This window comes from Typopeltis vanoorti, chromosome 22, assembly GCF_054136105.1.
Source record: "Typopeltis vanoorti isolate ZY-2024b chromosome 22, IOZ_Tvanoo_1.0, whole genome shotgun sequence".
Classification (NCBI taxonomy): domain Eukaryota; kingdom Metazoa; phylum Arthropoda; class Arachnida; order Uropygi; family Thelyphonidae; genus Typopeltis; species Typopeltis vanoorti.
Genome location: NC_143570.1, coordinates 61062535 through 61081122, shown reverse-complemented (window position 1 = coordinate 61081122; position 18588 = coordinate 61062535).

Here is an 18588-nt window from a genome sequence, read left to right as displayed (position 1 = left end):
TCTTCAATTGAATTCCATAACATCTGAAACTGTCATAACAACATTCACTATTAGTTTTAACACATTCACAGCAGGGTGTCATTTATCATTCCGATGGAACTTCTCATTACTGACTGGCTCAAATCACACAAACGTTCCAACCCTTGGTTGAATTTTATGGCTTCTTGTTTGCATTTGAGGTGGCAGGTGAACTCGCACATTCATTATATGGCATGTTTCAATTCTTGGTAGTCTTTTATTTTAAGTTAGCCTTTGTGATCTGTCATAATGACATCGAGAATTTCAAATGCAATAAAAAAAAAAACACTTCATAATTGAAAAATTGGACAATAGTTTTTAGTTACTGTGTTTCGGCGCAACATATGGTTTTGCTCAAGTCTATACAGCGTAGTTTCTGTGAGAGGGGGAGATGTGATTTATTAGTTAGCACCGTTTTTATTCTGTCTCTAATTGCACTATTTGTTGAGAATGACACAGACTGCAAAAGACCTCTGTACAGTACCTTATTCAGTGATACAATAAAACTAAATTCGATACTTATAACTACTTGCGCGCTACGGGCAGACACAAATTTAACAAAGATAAAATTTGATTTTTAAATCCCTGGGTGAAAAATATGAAAAAATTAAAAAAAAAATAAAGGGTTACTAGAAATTGTAGACCGCGTTGAACATGGGATACCACAATTTGTAGACTGCATTATATCGAAACCGTGTTGTATAAGTACCGCATTATACGAGGGTTACCTGTATTTATTCTTAAATTACTGAACCTTCTTTTAACCAACCTCTAAATGGATTACCATGTTAAATGATTGGTGATTAAATTGATATATTAAACCTTAAACAAATTTAATGTTCAGTATGTTGAGTGAGAGACCCCATGCATTGAGTTACTCAATCGAGGGTTGTTAGTAATTATTGTATTTGACCTACACGTGTAAAGGCATTACTTATGTGGGTTTAATAGGTAATTTACTATAGACAGGATTTGTTATATTGCAACTTCCGTCTTAACTGCAGCAAATGTCTCTTAAAGATTTAATTTGAAAGATTATAATAAGAATATATTTTATCAGCTATAATTTTTCTGTCTTAATAATCACTTTTTTTGTTATACAAGGCCTCCTGGAGTCACTTGCTTTGTGGATTGATCCTAACTGTCATAATGATTCATATTGCACGTCATTCATTCACTGGTTGCAATACAGGAGGACAGTCTTCCTGATACAAAAAAAATATTCAAGTTTGAGATTCTGATTTTCCAGTATGGAAACTGAAATCAGAGGTTTATTTTTTATTTTAGGTCCATAGGCTTACTCAAACATATTTAATGCCATTTTATTTGTGAACTAATAGCACTATAATTGTGTATATTTTTCATGCTTATAATAGCAGCCAGTATAGAATATACCATGTTTTACAGAAAACAAAATAGAAATTTTCAAAAAATTTAAATTTTTACTCTTTGCTGAAGTAATAGTGAGATGGGTAATAAAGGGGAGAGGAATAAATCACTTCTCAGGCTTATTTGTTTTTCTCTCTCTCATTCCTCTGTTGCATTCCATTTGAGATTCTATTGTGCTATAAATATAAACATATCCAGCAATTTTTAAAAGCAAAAGAATATGACAATTTAGCATGCATGGTCATCATACTGAATCAGTTGTATAACGTGCCATTTATTGGTTAATTTTTAAAGACATAAGCAGAAAGATATTAGCAACTTGCAAGTCTTAAGACATAAGCAAGTTAATAAAAAGATTATGCTTGCAAAGTGCATTGTATTTCTGTTCGGGCAAGAACCACTGGAGGGGGAGATGCCAAACCAAGTTGGCAAAGTTTGTATTTAAGACAGGCTTTCTTAGCATGCAATGAATAGAACTCCCCTGATTTGAAAATTAAATGCACATCTCATCATTTGGACTGCCAGATGGTGAAGTGTGATTCATCACTTCACATAATGCATTTCCACTGCTTGAAATTCCAGTGGCAACAATGCTTGACATTGCCCATGCTGATGTCAGGATTATGTGTGGCTTATATGGCCATGGAAACCCATGTCTTCCACTCTCAACAAATAGTTGTGATGTTAGTGTTGCTTGCAGATGCTTTTTCAGAACCTGTAGAGTTTTTTTTTATATATATATGTATTTTCACTTCACAATAACATCACTTACAGTCTATCAGGGCAGCTGCAGTATTTCCCTGAGTTGCTGCAATGGTGCCATTCTATGATAGTGCTATGTTGAAAGTCGATGAGCTTTTCAGTACAGTTAATTTTACGGTTAGTTTGTCTATGAAGATTGCAAGATGCCATGCTTTTATACCCTGTATAAGGCTTGACTGTTATGTGTATAGTCATACGCTACTATGCAAGGTTGTACTAATATTTTTGTTCAGATAGTTTATATTGTAAATATCTATTTTCAATGATATTATTAATGTTATTTATTTTTAATTACGTCAGACTGTGCAACTGTAAATATCTTATTTTATTTTTACTTAAGGTACTACTGCACTATTTGTAAAATTTTTCTTGCGTCGTAATATCTCAGTTTTATTGTAGTTGCTTGAGGTAGTTCACACTGTCTATATACTTCACATAAATTTTCAGACACTTGGATAGAATTTAAGACACTTTAAGTTCACTCATATTATAAACAGAAAAAGGCAAAACTTAAACCACATTCAATTTTTGCATTACACAACATTAGCAAATCTTTAGAACTCTATATACTACTATTCACATTCGAACAGAGGCATGGCTTTCCGACTTCTCTAGTACTTTCTATGCTAATAGACAACAGAACCAACATTTGTCATTTGAACTTCACAATCTAGGATAATACATAAAACATTCTACTTACAATCTTGCCAGTCCTAGATCCTGAAGGCTTATGGGCATGTTCTGCTTCTTGAGAAGACCGTCCCTGCTGCTATCGAACTTCCCATCTTCGTCGAAACTACTTGCTAGCAGGAACGTGACTCTCCCCATTCTCAGAAAGGCCTGGCACATGAATAAAACTTCGAAACGAGATCCCCCTTTGGCCCCTCAATCTCTGCCTTTTATATCACTCTCCTGACCTTGGCCCTTCTTCAAATTAAGCCCCCCAGATTTACTGGAGGGTTTTATCGTTACCCCACGCTATTGTTGGGTTTTGGTGGGAAAACTCATAATCCGGTGACCTTCGCAATTATTGCTAGCCTTAGGTCTATTTGCCTAATCCTGTCTGAGCTTAATTTTTGTTACAATTTTAGTGGTTCATATTTAAATATTCTAGCAATTTGATACCAGATTTAATACAGTAAAGTGAGTTATACATTATTTTAATTACAAGTATTTTATGTAAATTTTATTGCCCATGTAAAATCAACATAGAAAAAAAAAATTTCAATTTTTTTTCCTATATGAGATTTTACAATATTTTTGTTTTAATCCTTCATCCAAGTGTGAGGAAACAAAAGTTGCATATGAAATATCTTCATAACTTGGCTATATGTATATGGAAGCAGATAACTTCACATTATTTTAGTAGCAAAGCATACATCTTGGATGTGTATGTTGCTGTGCCTTATAGGAAGAGTTCCTACTCTTATCAGTTTTTTTACCTTTATTGAGGTCATCAGTAAGAGCTAGATTCATGGGGATACTGAGAGTTAAGAGCCTGTGTAGCTCAGTGGATGTGGCATTTGCACACAACGGTGCTTGACCGCACGAAGGAAGACTTTGTTTCGAATCTAGTCATCGACTAGAGGAAATTTTTCTAAGCTTTTTTCGACCGGTTCCCGAGTTAGTCGATCTCTGACACAGGCAAACGGATTTTTTCTCCCGGAGACTGGTTTTTCGTCCCGTAAACTCAAGAAAATCGACTGTAGAACCCACATTATTTCAGACATTAAAAATAAATAGGGACCACGAGATGTCAGGACTTGTTGAGCCATCTCTCTTCACTGCATGCTGCTTAATTAGTGAGCCTTGGGCCAGCTATCTCTGATTGGCTGCCAGTGGAGATAGAACTGCCCACTCAGTCTCCAAAAAAACGTTAGGTAGGGCTAAATGGCCTCGCCTACTCCCTATACAGGAATAAAAAAGGCGTCAGCTGATTTTTTATCTAATTTACTGAGAGTTAAATACGAATGTAAGTCATATTTTACATATACAAGTAGGAAAATGTATTTCACCATATTATTAAAATTCTCTCAATGATTATAGAAACTTGTAGGAAGTTTTTTTTGCTTGATTACAAAGTAAATGACATTAAGACAAGATATAATAATCTTATTTTAATCTTATAAAACAATATAATTGCTTGTCTGATATAATTTACTTTACTTTATGATAATAAAAAGAAAAAACTTTGTAAAACTATCTTATAAGATAGTTGCAAGACCAATCAAGTCTTGCAGACCATTCTTTGGATGCACCTCGCAGAATCAATTGGAAAAAGACCGTTATTCTCCATCACAAAAAAATTTAGAAGAGAGAGACTTTTTAGAATCTGCTGCTGCTCTTACAAATCAGTCTAATTTAAATAAATATGGTTACATGACACTTCTCAAAAATATGGGAAACTAATACTTTGAGATCCCAGTTTACATCCTAGGCTGTCGATAGGTATCCATTACTAATTAGAACTTTAGTCTTTCATCCACATGTTTGTTAGTTTTGTGCTGTGTGTGTGTGCGTGTGTTAGTCTCATTTTGTACTCCTGACGATGTCTCTGTAACTGAGACAAAATATTGAAAGCATTGAATATTACTTTTAATCATTTCCTAGTGCTGTTTCACTCCATTAAACTTTTATCCTGAGTTTTTCTCATCACTTAATAAGCCTTAAAACATGGATAATCGGTTCTCTCAAGACTCCAATGTTATTAGATCATATATTTCTGTCTTTTTACTATATCAACCATCAAATCTTGGGTCTTTTTCCTGCCATCCTGGCAGAGAACTCTTGTTTTGTTAATCTTTCCTCTCCCATTATGTTTAAGTGACCATACCAGCTGAGATGAGCTCTACTGACACATTCCTAAATGCTAACAATGGTAAGTTCTTTCCTAATATCCTCATTTATAATATGATACTGCCATTGATGCCATCTGTTCAGTCTCCTAATCTTTCTCAGAACTCATATCTGTGGTCTCCAGTCTTTGATCAAATGTTTTTATTTCGGACCTAGCTCTCATATCCATGAGTTAAAATTGGTTTGATCGCTGTCTTGTGTATAGCTAATTTAGTGTTTGACTAATTTCTTTTCCTTATAAATTAATTTATTCAGTTGGCTTCCTACCATACCAGCTTTACTGATTCAGTTGTCTATTACCATGTTTAATTTGCCATCTTCACTAAAACTTGTGCCTAAATAGCCGAAACGTGTTATTTGTTCTATAGGTTCTTCATTCAGGATGCAGTTGTTTTCAGTGTTTCTGCCTATTTTCATTGTCTTTCTCTTTTGTTCTTTGCTGATTTTCATATCAAATTTACTACAACAGTTATTTAATTTAGTCAGGCAATCTTGTAAACTTGTAGTTGATTCATTTAGAAGTATAACATCGCTTAAAGAGCTGAGATTAATACTAGTTTTGATATCAGGTTCAATACGACTTTCTTTCATAATGTGATCCATATTCATAATGAATATCAGTGGATTTAATGTGCACGCTTGATTTATCATCAACTCGTCTTCCTGTATACCTTCAATTTTCATTGCTGACTTACAGCTTGGAGACTGTGTATTACTCGATATAATGTCCCATTTACACCATATAATTGTAGAATGTTGAAGATCTTTGCACTGTTTTATATACCTTTTCCAGATTTACAATCCTTAAATAGAGATTCAGTATTTGTCTTAAAGTAAAAATCTGATTCTGGCTGCTATTATTTGGTCTAAATCAAGCTTGTTTTTAGGCATCCCTTTATACAATTTTTCTTTACTAATGTTTCTCAAGAGTAGTTGCATAAATCTTACCAGAAACACACATTAAGGAAATATCTGTAATCATTGCATTCAGTTTTCCCTTTTGTATAGATGAGTATTATGATAGCTGTAATCTGAAATTTGACCCTCTGACCAGAGCTACTGAATTATGCAGTGCAGCCACTGTTAAACTTTTATACGTCCATATTTGAGCATTACTGATCTAATATCATCTACTCTAGTTGCCTTTTCACATATCAGGTTTTGGATGACTTTTTCTATTTCAAGTATGGATGTGTATTTCTGATTGCATTCCTCTTGGGTGTTCACTGTGCTACCACTGCTTGTTTCATTTAGCAATCTTTTCAAAGTAATTACTCCAGACTAGAATATCCTTGTCTTCAGTTTTCATGTCACCTTTATCATCTTTGATTCCTTTTATAGTATGCTCCTCTATTTTTAAGCTTTTTCAGTAGCCTCCCAAATATTTTACAACCTTCCTGATATTTATATTTTCTATGTTCTTACCAGTCTTCCCATGACTTCTTTTTAGCTAGTTTTACACAATGCTTCACTTCTTTAGTTTTCTCTGTATTCTCTAAGAGCTCAAGTTCGCTTTTTAGGAGCTTTCAATATGCTTTTTTTTGTTGACTGACTTTTTAACTTCTTGGGTCCATGGAGTTCTGAATTTTTTATCCTTGCACACAATCTTACCACATGCGTCTCTGGCTGAATCATTGTTTTCTTGAAATTTTGCCACTGCATCACCAAAATCATTCAAGAAAAAGTGGAGTTGAACACTTCTTGTGTTCAACTCCACTTTTTCTTGAATGATTTTTTTTTTTTTTTTATTCGAGTTTACCTCTGAAAACTGCTCAACTTTGATTTGTTTTAAAACTCTCATATTCTTTTCAGTATAAAAAGAAATTTTATAGTGCTCAAAACTATGATCACTTTCAATTTCATATCTTTATATATTCCTGTGTCTTGAACGTTAGAGAACATTGCTATCAGCAATAACATGGTGTGAGACTATTTTTTGCGTCTTTTACATAAGGACATGAATAAATATATGCAGCGGATTCATAAATCCATGGGCGGATTCAAACTTGCAGGAGGACATAAGTAGTGAACTTCTCAGATAACTTCCAATCACTTTCTCATAGATGCCCTGTTTCTATATTGTCTTTGAGGTATTTTCATGTCTAATTCCCCAAATGATTTGACTACCATCATTTCTCTACTTATCTATCCTCTAACTTTTAAAAATAAGCTGCTTCTGATCAGCATACATACATACATGAACATGGAGCTTGAAATTTATTTTGTCATTCATCTGTTTCCTCCTATCTCTGTTCTTTGCAACCCATCCTGCTTTTTTTTTTTTTCTCTTCCAAGGAGCGAACTCCAGCTGTACAAGAAATAGTGGAAGATTCCTCTTTCTCCCATATCAGTGATCCATACGCAGCACTTATACAGGGTGTCCACATTTTATCTCCCTAGTTTCAACATGTTACTATTGAAGTGTATGGACCATGGTGTCGAAATTGCACAAATGAGAAGGAGCACTTAAGTTTTTGTAAAAGAAAAAAATCTGGTTGAAATTAGATACAGGTATTGACCACTTGTAGTCTTTGGAACATTTGAACAACCCAAACCTTACATATTTATGCATTTTGATTTTTTTACTGTTTGAAACTAGGGAGGTCCAATGTGGACACCCTCTATTATGTTTTGCAACTTCTTAAGTTTGGAGTTGATATTTACTTTAAAAAAAAAAAAAAAAAAGTTTAGCTGGTTTTAGTTTTATACCATACTAATGGAAAATTTGTTGGAGTTGAATTTTTTTGATTGTCAACATTCTGTCTTCATGAGGGCTTTCACGGTGTCTGTGACAGAATTATAATACTTGAGAGTTCCATGAAATGGCAATGTGCTACTCAAAATCTGGCAAATGTTTGACTTGTGGGTGCTAGACATAAATTTACTTTGCTTAATTTTGCCTGAAACCAAAATTGAAATCATTCAACAAATTTAATGGATATCCTAAAAACTAATTTCTTTAAATTTCGTCTAACCAATACAGAATTATTCATATAATTGTTATATCAAAAGTGATCCAGTTAAACAATGGATATTTTCTTATATACATCCAATTTTTAAATTCTAGTTAACCAAAGCAGAATTATTGCATTATCTGATTTTAATGGAAAACAAAAATGATGATGGTATAAAAATTTTTTGTAATCATAATACCAAATTTTAGTAAACAGGTGGATAGAACTTTTTTTTTCCTCTTTTATATAGCCTTACGCACAAGTCTCAAGGCCTATCATATAACTTTGTATGACAAGTGGCCAGAAAGAATAATTTGTTTGGGGAAAACGTTATGGGAAAGATCTTAAAAAAAAAAAAAAAAAAAATAGGTGTACGGAATGAAGGAGAATGATGAAAAGTTAGTTCGATAAGTTTGAATCTGAATTGCATATGGGTATTGACCAGCAGCTGCTCATGTTCGTATATGATTAGAGAGAAGTGGAAGAATGATTTTTCATAGTGCAGCAATAGACCATCTATTGGAACGCAACTGAAACAAGTCTATTTTGAGAGAGGGGAGTGGGTCTGTTAGACAAATCTCTCTCTCTCGAATAGTCAAGCATTCTGAGGGCAGTTTTAAATTCACCACCCCAAATGAGAAGATGGTGATGAGCATTTGCAGAAAACAGGCAACATATTTATCTTTTGTGCCAAAGCAGATCAAATACTTTAGAGTTATTGAAAAAACATTTGATATTCCCAAACTTTTACATGGCATTTTTCCAAATCTGAGTAAGAGAAGATCCCCTAGTGATTGACTGTGGTGCATCGTTTATTAGTTGAGAGGCTTTGAGATAGCCTAGGAGTTGTGTTAAATGATTTCTGAAATTTTAGTGAAATTGGATTACAAGATTTGTCATCTTTTAGGAATGGATTGGATATTGGCTTCAAGGCTTTGAAATAGATACCAGTGGAAAAGGAGAGAATAAAAAGGCTATAGAGAATGAGATAGTTAATGGAGTAGTGCAAACCCTGAGAACAAATAGAAGTGTCAGCTCTAGGGGTCCTGGTGCCCCAATGCAAATTTCAGTTGAGTGCTCCTTTTTAAAAAAAAAAATGCAGTTAAAAACTCAAAACACATATTTTTATGTAAAATTGTACACTTTGAAAAATACATATACAGTATTAACAACAGCAAAAATCGCAAAACATACAAAAATGCACAGACTAGGATTACAGATAAGTTGCTGATTCTGATTACTGGCTATGAGCTATTATTATAACTAGAGATGTACAAACTAGAAAAATTGCAAAATGACTAGAATCATTTAATTTTTAATGGAAAAAAACAATGGATGAGAAAATTAAATGATTTAAAAGTTTACTTTTCTTGGTTTTATGGAAGCAAATTCATCCAAAATTTCACTTGTTTCTAGTTTCTCGCAGATATCACCTATTGCGATCATTGACAGTCCAACAATCACCAGTGAAATGCTAGATGTTTTAAATGATCATTCGCAATTTGCTACTGAAACTGGGAGTGTCAAAAATATTCGAAGCAAAATTGTTAAATTAATAAAGACTATCTAAATCATCTGCGTGTGTGTTGCATACATATATATTGCAATATTTTCAGTGGATCTAAGCTGTAACTATCCTGTATGATGTTCATTAGAATTTGTATTTCATTATATAATTTGGTATCACAAATATCCTTTTCTTTGCCATCAGTCAACACAACTTGTAAATTATCACAGTGTTTTCATAAAATGTCCTCATCCATATTATAAATTTCCTTGAAACTGGATAAAAATTGAAATATGTTAAAGTGACTTGTCAAGAGATCAATCCTTTCAGAAAAGGAATTAATAATAGTCACCACAATTGGAAGAAACAATGTAACTTTAAAGTTAGATTGCGGATCAACTGACACTTCCTCCGAACATTCATAACAGATCAATCTTTTCTTACGTCTGTGTAACATACTGCTTTTGAACCCAGGAGAAATTTCTAAATCTAATGCTCTTTTGCCGATTCAAGTATATTAAGATTTTCATCCAATCTAAATTCTTCAGTAATTAGTGATAGACATGGGCCAGCTATTAGTTACCAGTGGAGATTGAACTACCCACTCAGGCTCCAAAAAGCTAGTTAGGGTTTAAAGGCCTCTCCTACTTCCTATATAAGGAAATAAAAGATGTTAACTTATTATAAATTCTTCAGTAAAGTCGATTACATTATTTAACACATTTATAGATTTGCTTAAAGTTGTGTTTGGATTTAACAGCACTCTCTCACTGGAAAGAGGGTAAAATTGTTCCAATTCAGAAGGGAGGTGATAAGGGTAGGGCTTTGAATTATAGACCAGTCTGTGTGTTTGTAGTGGTGGTTAAGGTATTATAGAAGTTAGGACTAAGATTCAGAATTGGATTGATAACAGAAAAATACTCTTTGGCGGCCAGCATGGATGGATTTACTAAAGGAAGATCGTGCTTTAGCAATCTGCTTATTTTTTTATAATGTGACAAATGCATTGGATAAGGGTGTTGCATATGTAGTGGTATATATAGATATATATAGATTTTGCAAAGGCATTTGGAAAATTACCACATGGCAAGCTGGTAATTAAATTGGAACGAATGGGGCTGAACAGTAGATTAGTTCGCTGGATTGGAGATTGGCTGTCTGATAGGTATCAATGTGTTGTCTATGGAGGAGCGATATCCCAGAAGAGGAAAGTTACCAGTGGTGTATCCCAAGGGTCTGTTTTGGGTCTATTGCTGTTTAATTTGTATGGAAATGGTATTTGGAGAAGTCTGAATGGTGATATCAGTTGTTTGCAGATGATGCAAAGTAGGGGAGAGCTATCAAGAGTAGAGCGGTTGCTGTAGCTTTACAAGAGGACTTGAATACACTGACTGAATGGGTAAATGAGTGGGGATGTCAATTCAATGTTGCAAAGTGTAAGGTTTTGAAATATGGGATGTAAAGTACACAATCGGTGGAAATATCTTGGAAGTGGTAGAGGAGATTGAGAGATTTGGGAATGATTGTAGACAAGGACCTAAAATTTCGGAGACATGCTACTAAAATTGTGAGGAAAATACAGCTAATGGGAATGATGCGGAAGACACTGACTTGTAGAAGTAAGGATGTTATGGTTCCTTTATACAAGGCTTTGATCAGGCCACATATTGATTACTGTGCACAGATTGGGTCACCTGGTTTTCAAAAAGATGTATTAGAAAAAGTTCAGAGGCGATTGACAGAGATAAGGTGTTTTCTGGTCTCTGGAATGTTGAGTATGGAAACATTGATAAAATGCAATTTGCAGAAATTGATGGATAGGAGGAGAGGGGATATGATTAGACTTAAGCTGTTAATAGGTTATTACCAGATTAATGTCGGGGAGGGTTTTGCACAGAATGGGTGAAGATAGGAAGAGAACAAGAGGTCATCCCTAGAAGCTGAATAAGGAGAGTATGAGCAAGGGAGTGAGGAGCAGGTTTTTTGCATGGGGAGCGGTGAGTGAGTGGAATGCGTTGCCTGAGAGTGTGGTGAGTGCAGAGACAAATATATTTAAGGCGCTTTATGATTTATGATATGATAAATTGTGTGTATAATAGTGGACCTCCCACGATGAGTCTTTGACTCAATGGAGGTTTTATAATAATTTTTTTTTCATCTCTATTAGGCATAAATTTATTCTGAAGTAAAAAAAAAATTATTGAACAAAAAATAAATGAAAATTAAAACTTAAAGAAATGCATACATGTTTCGCTGATTTGTTAAGGCTTAAGTTAAATTTTGAATCTACTTTCCTCAGTGTGAACAGTGTGAATTAACTACACATTCACTGTGTTAAGCAATCAACAGTTCGATGATTTAGTTACAAACAACGCGTGAGGTCTGTTCCACAAACAATTCCGAAATGTCGCTTTGTACACGTATCACGTCCTAACTGACAAATGCGCGCTGCATGTAAAAAAGAAACTTAACAGAGCGCCTGCTCGTTTAGTGCTTCTGCCATCTCTATATACCACACAAATACACAACTTGCAGTTTTTGCCAACTGTTATTAAAAGTTGGTATTTATTACAATATATTTAGTGTATGTATATCCACATTTAATAAACGCTAATATCAAAACGTTTTTATTTTATTTTTTCTACTGACATCAGCGACGCAGAGCCTGTTTACCGTGTTAAGTCGGCCCCGAATGCCAGCACCAGAGGACTATTCCAGTTTGGACAAGCTTCTTCTGATCTACTAATGGCAAAAAATTTGTTTACCTTGTGTTTTGACAAGATCACATTTCTAAAGATTTATGTGCAACAATTATAGGAATAGTTAGAAGCTAAAAGTTTTATTTTTGGGTAATAACAGTCATTTGAACTTATACAAGTTTTCTGCTTTGAACCCATACAAAATAGTGTTGATGCCTTTTTGCTGCGACTTTTTTCTCCTTTACTTTTGTATAAACCAGGAATATATACAAAATCGATTAGGATAAACTTGATTTTTGTACACCCTTAGCGAACCAAAGCTTAATAGATGAAATTTTAAACTAACAAGAATTGTTTAAATGCAAATGTTTGGATCGGACGACAATAAACCAAGGAAATGGAGGCCAACAGTCTTGAGTGGTCTTGTGGTCTGAATTGTCTAGAGGACAAATAACCACAACATATTTAGGACCACTAGTGCGGAAGGAGTGGTCAGTAGTATTCTGGTAGGCATGTGCACAATTTATATGTATCACTGGCAATAGCAAATGTTTCATTTCTACCTGCATGCGCTGCGCATTTGGGAAAGGAAAGCCATTTGGAACTGCGAATATTAAAATCTCCCAGGAAGATGACTTCACTACTAAGTTGAACTGGAAAAAAATGAACTGAAAGAAAGAATTCAAAAACTTAAGGAGGGTTGGTGGTAGTAGGAGAGCAACAAAGTTAAATGAATTTAATAGAATGGGACAGATTTTTAGCCAAAGAACATCAAAAATCAAACTTGCATAAATGACACTTTTGAGATGGAAAGGAGGTGTATTTGGGAAAATTGTGATTGAAGAAGCTGAAACTGGAGCTTCTGTTAGAAAACGAAATATGGTTTTGCAGATTGCAGGTGAAAATGAACAGCATGGAGGTCGGAACTAAGGTTACAAAATATTTGTAACCCTTCACAAATTTAGATGGCTTTTATTAGATGTTTGACTTTTTTTGTGCTGGATTTCTCAACATTACTGGTGCATGAATTGAAATTGGAAGGAACATGAAATATACAATAACAGATTCCTTACTAACTCATACGCACGGAGAATTTGAATTGACTCCTCTGCAAGTCATGTATTTGGCAGTGTTCCTTCCTCCCATGTATACAATTCTGCAGACTTCACCCAGACACATCTGGAAACATGGTAATAGCCAGATTTATTCACTAACTGATTTGGAAGCTTTTTAATTGGACTGAACCTAATGTTTAGTCCACATTGTAGCGACTGGTCTGCAAAATGATCGTTTAACTCTGTACCTTAAAAAGAGACGTTGGGTCTCTGCATGATGCTTGACGTTATTCGGAAACATCACTCATATTGTATGCTAGGAGAAAATGAAAAAGTAAAGTATTTTCTCTAGAATCTAAGCATGGTTTTTGGCTACTTCATGCATCAAAAGTGGTGTTAAACTTTAAACTGGACGATGACACATCTGCCTAATACCGCAGATGTTTGGCCTTTCCACCAATGATTGTGGGCTCCACGCTTCGATCCCTGCCTACATACTATTACAGATTACAACGGATAAATTGCTACAGTTTGCTTTTAAGTAAAAACAGCTGTAGATTCAGTTGCTCTGGTAATTAACAATTTTACCATACACGAAAGCCCTTGAGAAAAGGCACGTTTTATTTTTTATGACCGTCGTAGATGATAATATACTTATTTAGTATCTGTTACATTTTTGACAAACCTATCCTATTTCCTTATTGGTATCACTTGAAGTACTCGGTAAACTCTTTATCTTAAGGTATACCGCGTATAAATAAACAGTTGCAACTGTATAATAAATGCGTTGGTAGCTTTAAATATGAAGGTATAGCTATAACAAAGACTTCCAAGTTTGGAGAACTAACCTTGGGAGTAGGAGATATGCTTAGAGTTGATAATTATGAATACAAATATGTTTGATATTAATTTTAATTTACAGTTTAATTGTACAAATAGTTTGCTTAAATTAATTATTTTTTTCCATAATTTATTAAAAGGTTTCTCGAGAACTTATTCACAGAGAGTGCCAGTTGAATAGTCTAGGAGTTATAAGATGGACCTATAAGGTACTTTGAAAAAAATATAGCTAACAAGCCTCATGATTCCACAATTGCGTAATTATTGCAAGCATTTATCGAAGTTCTTATGACTCTCGGCATTTAAAATCCACATCGAAATGTTTAGCTATTTCAGCTTCTTTCTGCCTTTATTACAGACTTTACAGGTTTTTAGAATTCATCACTTACCAGTAGTCAAAAGCGTATTGTTTGCAGCTCAAATCCTTCCCTTCCTTTCCCCTACCTCCTAAATCTTCGAGTGAAAATGCTGCATTCGTTCACACTCGAAAATATAACACAAGGTATTCAAAATGTAAAAATAAGCCCGTTTTATCATTTCTGCCAGCCACCCAGTACTTTAGTGTTTATTATATGTATTAGAATGACAAGTGCTGTTTGATCTATACCAGAACGTTATATATACTAATCGGATTAGTTTAAAAACACTTGGTGCCTCATCCATGTTTTCAAAATATTAACTCCTTTATCTGTGTGTTTCAAAATCAAGTTTGGCATAGAGCACTCGCGCGCGTCCACACAATACACACACACATACACGTTTCGGCTTTTTCTGCATTTCGATGTAGAACAATTAATAACACCATTGAAGAATTTTACATACTCATTTAATACGATTTCCGAGTTTGTTTTTTTTTAAGAATTAATTTAAAGTTGGATAATGAACGTTTACAGCTTGCATTCTGCCATTCATGACGTTATGTTGACGAACGAATGTGTCTGTGTAGCCTACGGCAATTTCTGATTCCAGAGTTAGTCGGTCATTAGCGAAGGTAAGTTTTTATTTGCTTCCTTGCAAAATGAGGTTTTAAACACTCGGAAAAATCCTTACTAGAGCTGAAACAGACAATAATACAAGTTAGAATGAACGTCACCAGATGGCCGCAGTTATCTGTTTTGATGATGCCTGTTTAGCTCAGTGGATGTGCCGTTTGCACACCATGGCGCTTGACCGCACGAAGGAAGACTTTGTTTCGAATCTAGTCGTCGACAAGAGGAAATTTTTCTAAGCCTTTTTTCGACCGGTTCCCGATTTAGTCGATCTCTGGCACGGGCAAGCGGGTTTTTTCTCCCTGAAACTGGTATTTCGTCCCGTAAAACTCGAGAAAATCGACCGTGGAACCCACATTATTTCAGACATTAAATATATTGTGTTAGGGACCACGAGATGGCGGCACTTGTTGAGCCTTCTGTCTTCACTGCGTGCCGCTTAATTAGTGATAGTCTTGGGCCAGCTAACTCTGATTGGCTGCCAGTGGAGATTGAAGTGCCCACTCAGTCTCCAAAAGTTGGATAGGGCTAAACGGCCTCACCTATTCCCTATACGGGAATAAAAAGGTGTTAGCTGATTTTTTTTATGATCATCTTGATGTCTAAAGTTATTGGTAGCCATGAACTCATTTATTCTTGGATATAAGCTGCCCACTGATTTCCAAAAATATGTTCAGATTTAAAGTTTCACACACTTCCTTTGATGGAATAAAAAAGCGCTGCAGAATCTATTTATTTTATGAATAAGAATATGCATTTCCTGCAGCGCAAGAGCTTATATGGAACCGACTCTCAAAAAGTTGGAATACATTCATATTTACCACATATTTGTAGTAATTATTATTTGCAAAACATACACTGCTCCACAAAATTAACAAAACAGAAAAATGTATTTACCAGATTACGATGAAACGCAGTAGGGCACTTTTGCTCAACAGCTTTGACAAGAGACCAGAATGCTCAACTGCCATTTTAGTAGGAATCGGGATTAGTGCCTTTGGCTTTTAACAATCTGCTTTACATTTCTTGATTTATTTTATTTATTTATTCGTAGTTGTTACGGGCTTTTTTTTTATGAGCATTATTTTACAATGAATGAGAAGTTTTTCAGTTGAGAAATTCGCTATCTGCTGCATTTTTAAATTGGACTGCTTTGGCACATTTGTTGGAAAGTCAAGGGTTGTCAGTTTTGAGTGGAATGTAGAATAAAGACACTCATCCCAGCAAGAATAATGTAAATTATTAGATGGAAGCAAGTGCAAGTATCAGAAGAGTGGATGCAATAATCTGACAGTGGAAGAGAGGCATAGAAATCCTGATGTCACTCTAATTGGCAACAATGTAGATCATTCTTCTCCCAACCAATTCAGCCTTGAATTCTGCTGCTGAGACCGGCTAGGAGAAGGATAATCTATAGAAAAAGAAACACGGACAAGGTTATGGTCAGAGTTGACAAAAAGAGATGGTGTATTTACAGAGAGAGCTGGTAAAGAAATGGTGTAGGTGATGTAAGAATGATAATGGATTATTTGAAATTCTAGTAGATTGGTTAACAATATGCGTTGGATCATTATTGACAGCAAATAGTACAGCTTCACTTCTGGCTAGGTCTGTGAAGTTAGAGGGGAGACCGTACAGAAAAGCGTCTTTGAGTAACACGGAAGAATATTGTGAGAGGAGTAATGTATTATTATTACCACCCCAAGACCTCATGGAGTCAAAGACTCATCTGGGAAGTCCTTTTATCATACACGCACAGCTCATCATACCGTGTTTTAAACACATTCAAACTCTTTGCAGACACCACATTCCCAGGCAAGGCATTCCAATCATTCACAACTCTGCATGGAAAAAACCTGCCTCTCACTCCCCTACTCACACCCTCTTTATACAGTTTCCAGGGATGACCTCTGGTTCTTCCCTGATCTCCCACTATTCGCTGTAGTGGGAGATCAGGGGAGAACTTCTCCAGCATTGATCCTATAACAATCCCTTACCAACTTGTAGGTCTCTATCATATCTCCCCTCTTCCTCCTGTCCACCAGACTCTGCAAATTACATCTTCTCAATCTTTCCTCCTACTTGACATTCCAGAGGTCAGAAACTACCTTAGCCAGTGTCCTTTGGACCCTTTCCAACATCTCTTCATCCTTTTGAAAACCCGGTGACCAAATCTGGGCACAATAGTCCATGTGTGGCCTAATCAAAACAGACAGCGGAACAAGAATCTCCCTACTTCTACACGTCAGTGTCCTCCGCAATTATATTAAGCAGATTGTTCTCTTCTAGAATAGCATCAAGCATTTGAATGGAGGATTTTGGTGCACTGTCCCAGATCTGAAAACACTATTCTAAGGGTGTTAGTTATTTTGAAGTTAGTTATTTAGAATTTATATTGTGTTAGTTGCTGTATAAGAGGAAAGAAGATAGCTGTATAAACTTGAATGGAAGGTAATATATATTTTTTAAGCTTTGACTAGAGCAAATGTTATTGAATAAAAAATGAAAGTGCAGAATCAGAAAATTAGAGCTATCATGGTGGGATGGGGGGAGTGTGTTTGTGTGCAGACTTTTATCATTCCTATGAAAATGCGAATGATAAAAAAAAAAAAAATGCTGAATGTTATTTCTCGGATTTCAAATACGAATGGCATGTCCATTAAAACACATAGGTATCTGTGTTTTTAAGGGAAGGTTGCTGAGTATGTATGCTATACTATGCCAGAAGCATTAGAAATAGTTGCGATTTTTTTTTTCCTTAGTTAATTTAACTTGGCCAAAAATTATAGGCATTTCATTAGATCTGACTGACAGAGGAAGTATAATTACAGAAATAAAAGGTAAAGGATAAAGGATATATTATGTTTTCAGGAGGATAAAAAGTGTACATGGAGCCTGTGCGCTTTTAGACCGTCTGAAGAAAGAGCGTCGTGAGATCGATTCTAGTCGGCGATAGAGGAACTTTTCCTAAGTATTTTTCCGACCGGTTCCCCGAGTTAGTCTATCTCTGGTACTGGCAAGCGGATTTTTTCTTCCGGAATCTCGGATTTTTTCGTCCCGTAAACTCAAGAAAATCGACCATCGAACCCGCACCATTTCAGATATTAAAATATTGTTTTAAGGCTAGGAATGACGACAAGATAGCGAAAATTGTTGGCCACCTCTTCACTGCTTGCAGCTTAAATTAGTAATAGTTGGGTCAAGTATCTCTGACTGGCTGCCAATGGAGATTGAACTGCCCACTCAGTCTCCAAAAAAGTTAGATAGGGCTATAAGGCTTCCCTACTCCCTGTAAGGGGATAAAAGGCATTAGCTGTAAAAAGCACTGGATGGGGAAGGATTATGATGGCAGGAGAATTGCAACCAACAAGTGCACTCTCTCCTATACCCCTGCATTCCTTCTGAACAAGAAAGTCCAGAAGTCGAGACACTTGAGATATGCAAAATTTTATCGTAAACTACCTTAACATATTAGTATAAGAATCAAAACTTGTTGCGAGGGCCTAATTCAAGTCAGGA